Below are 4199 nucleotides of genomic sequence, written 5' to 3' on the forward strand. Positions count from 1 at the left end.
AGGTAGTCCCAAGCATTGTGGTGAAACCTGGTGGCAGCAGCAGGACGCATCTAGCAGCACAGGGGGACCAATGGCCCACAGGACCAAGAGCCAGTACAGTGGGCTCACGAACCCAACTCCCCCTACTCACCATATTTCTTTCACCACAGTGATGGTGCTCCAAGACAGCAGAAACACCCACCACCATAGTCACCAGAGGTATTCATTTCTGGGACCATGGCAATGCCCCACCACCATGACCTTGGAGGTGCAAGTAATGCCAGTAAGAGAAAATAAAAACTTGTCCTATATCACCATCTACTGGTAAACAAAAGAAAAACATCAAATTATCAACTTGTTGAATTAAGATGAAAACAATACCTAAAGAGTTTACTACTGCAGATGTGTTGGCAGAGGAAAAACATATCAAATATCAGAAACAACCCAGGCAGTCTGGTAACACAAAAAGGTGGCAAGTCTCCAGAAACCAAGCGCAACTACATGGAAGACTGATTTAAGTGATAGGGAATTCAAGATTGCAGTCTTGAAAAAATTCAACAGACACAAGAAAATTCAGAAAGGCAGTTCATTGAGTCAGGAATAAAATTAATAGACAAAAAGAGTACTTTACCAAAGAGACTGAAACTATAAAAAAAGAACCAGGCCAATTCTGGAGCTGAATAACTTAATAAATAAGATGAATAATGCACTAGAAAGCATTGGAAATAAAGCAGACCCGATGGAAGAGAGAATTCATGAGCGCAAAGGTAGAAATCTGGAACTGATTCAGGTGGAAGAAGAGAGAGAGCTAAGAGGGGTGTGTGTGTGTGTGTGTGTGTGTGTATGTGGTGTGTGTGGTGTGTGTGGTGTGTGTGGGGTGTGTGTGTGTGTGTGTGTGTGTGTGTGTGTGTGTGTGTGTGTGTTTAATGAAAGAACTCTATGAGAACTATCAGACTCCATTAGAAAGAGCAACATAAGGATAATGGCTATCCCAAAAGGAGCTGAGAGGGAGAAAAAAATAGCGAGTTTATTCAAAGAAATCATGATGAGAACTTCCTCAACCTAGAAAAGGAACTGGACATTCAGGTACAAGAAGTTCACAGAACACCTAATTATCTCAGCACAAAAAGACCTTACCTAAGACACATTGTAATAAAACTGTCAAAAGTTAATGATAAAGAATTCTCACAGCAGCCAGAGAAAAAGATGGTAATTTACAAAAGAAATTCCAGCATATGATCATCAGATTTCTCAGAAGAAACCCTACAAACAGAAGAGTGGTATGATATAGTCAGAATATTGAAAGAGAAAAACCACCAGCCAAGAATAATATATATCCAGCAAAGTTATCCTTCAGATAGGAAGGAGAAATACAGACTTTCCCAGAAAAAAAAAGCTGAGGGAATTTACCACCATAAGACCTGCATTATAAGAAATGTTGAAAGGAGCTTTTCTACTTTAAAAATAAAGTCTACAAAACTTTGAGAAAGGTTACAAACAGAAGCAGGAAATTGCAACTCTATTTCAGAATAGGGTATTAAACAATTATAAAGGTTAAAGAGAAAAAAATTAATAATAACTATTGCTACTGGAATTTGTTAATGAACACACAACAGAAAAAGGGATAATCTGTGAAGATAAAAAACAAAGGGGGAGAAAGAACAGGACTGAATTTGTATAGGAAAATGAAAAAGATGCAATAAGAAAAAAAAAAGACTAGTTTATCTATGGGACATTTTGTACAAACTTCATGGTAACCACAAAACAAAAATCCAGAGCTGTGAGAAAAATATGTGCTCTGCTATTGTTTGGTGGTGTGTTATGTATATTAGTATATCTGTTACTTCTAATTGGTGTATAAGTTGTTCAAATCATCTATATCCTCACTAATCCTCTGTCCACTATTGATAGTGAAGTATTGAGGTCTCCAACTATGATTGTGGAATTATCTATTTCTCCTTTCAATGTTGTCAATATATGAAGTCATATTTTGGAGGTCTGATGTTCAGTTTATATATATTAATACATATGTATGTATATATTTGTGTGCATTGAACATTTTATTAATAATATATTGTCTTTATCTCTTATAACAAATTCTGACTTAAAGTCTATTTTATCTGGTATTAGTATAGCCACCCCAGCTCTCTTTTAGTTGCTGTTTGCATGGAATATCTTTTTCATCCCTTCACTTTCAATATATTTGTGCCCTTAGATCTAAAGTCTTTTGTAAACAACATGTACTTGGATCATTTTAAAATTCATTCTGCTGGCCCTGGCCAAGTAGCTCAGTTGGTTAGAGCATCCTCCTGATACGCCAAGGTTATGGGTTTGATCCTGGGTCAGGGCATATATAAGAATCAGCCAATGAATGCATAAGTAAGTATAATCACATATCGATGTTTCTCTCTCCCTTTTTTCCTTCCCCCCTCTCTCTTCCTTCCTATCTCTTCTAAGTCAATAAATTAATTTAAAAAATTTTTTTAAATTCATTCTGCAAGTCTCTATCATTTCATTTGGGAAGTTTAATCCACTTACAGTGAAAATAATTACTAATAAACAAGAACTTACTATTGGCTATTTGTTTTTTGTATATCATTATTTTTTTGTTCCTCGTTTCTTTCATTACTTTCTTCTTTGTATTTACTTGATTTTTATAGTGACACATTTTTAAAAAATATATTTTATTGATTTTTCACAGAAAGGAAGGGAAAGGGATAGAGAGTTAGAAACATCGATAAGAAACATCCATCAGCTGCCTCCTGCACGCCCCCTACTGGGGATGTGCCCGCAACCAAGGTACATGACCTTGACCGGAATGTAACCTGAGACCCTTCAGTCCGCAGGCCAACACTCTATCCACTGAGCAAAACCGGTTAGGGCCACATTTTTATTCTTTTTTCATTTCATTTTGTGTATATTTTATAGATATTTTAATTGTGATTACCATAGCTATTACATAAAATATCCTAAAGTTGTAATAATCTAATTTGACTTGATAGCAACTTAACTTCAATCACATAGAAAAATGCTACTCCCATGCAGCTCTTTTATGTTATTATACAAGTTACATCTTTGTATATTGTATGTATAGTAAAACTTATAGTTTTTTTTATGCATTTGTCTTTTAAAAATATCATAAATTTTTTTTAAAAAGGTTATAAACCCAAATTACAATAATACTAGCTTACGTATTAGCTTACATATTTGTACACATACTTACTGAGGATCTTTATTTCTTCAGATAGCTTTAGTTACTGCCTACCTTTTTTCATTTCAGCCCGAAGGACTCCCCTTAGCATTTGCGGTAGGGCATGTGTGGCAGTAATAAACTCCCTCATTGGTAAACTGTGTCTACCAATGACCTTGCTATGTAGTACTTGGTTTTGCTGTGTACCTTTCAGGGCCTGTGAGTAATAAATCTTGTTTTTTTTCAAAGTTTCTCTGATGGTTGCTGCTGAGATACATCTTACAATCATAATAAGAACCATAAGGTCTGGTCCAGCTACATCACTAAGGCTGGTTGGAGAGATGCCTCTGGGGGCCCCACAAGTAGTGTGAGCCCAGGCGAGGGCCTCAGGCATCCCTAGCCAATAACATTACTATTGATCGGCCCATGATGACATACAGCAGTAACGAGCTGCACCTCTCTTGCTGCTTTGACAGTCTCCTTGGCTTTCCATAGTGTGATGATAATGTGCCTCAGGGTGAGTTTCTTTGAGTTTTTCAACTTGAAATTTGTTTATCTTATTTGATTAGTAGATTCAGGTATTTCAGTAAATTTGGGGAAATTTCAGCCATTATTTCTTAGAATAATCTTTCTGCCCTTTTTCTCCCTCTCTCTTATCCTTCTTCTTCTGGAACTACCACCCTGTGTGTATGATTGTTCACTTGGCGGTGTCCTAAAAGTCCCCTAGGCTTCTAGTCACTTTTCTTCATTCTTTTTCCTTTGTGCTCCTCAGAATCAATGATTTTAATCACCATATCTTGGAATCATGGATTCTTTCTATTGCCTGCCCAAATGTGCTTTGGAGTCCTTCCATTGGACATTTCATTCCAGTTACAGTACTTCACAGCTCCAAAATTTGTTTGGTCCCTTTTATTTTTATTTATTTATTTTTTAAAATATATTTTATTTATTTCAGAGAGGAAGGGAGAAGGAGAGAGAGACAGAAACATCAATGATGAGAGAGGACCATTGATTAGCTGTCTCCTGCAGG

The sequence above is a fragment of the Myotis daubentonii genome, chromosome 11 (assembly GCF_963259705.1).
Source record: "Myotis daubentonii chromosome 11, mMyoDau2.1, whole genome shotgun sequence".
In the NCBI taxonomy this organism is placed as follows: domain Eukaryota; kingdom Metazoa; phylum Chordata; class Mammalia; order Chiroptera; family Vespertilionidae; genus Myotis; species Myotis daubentonii.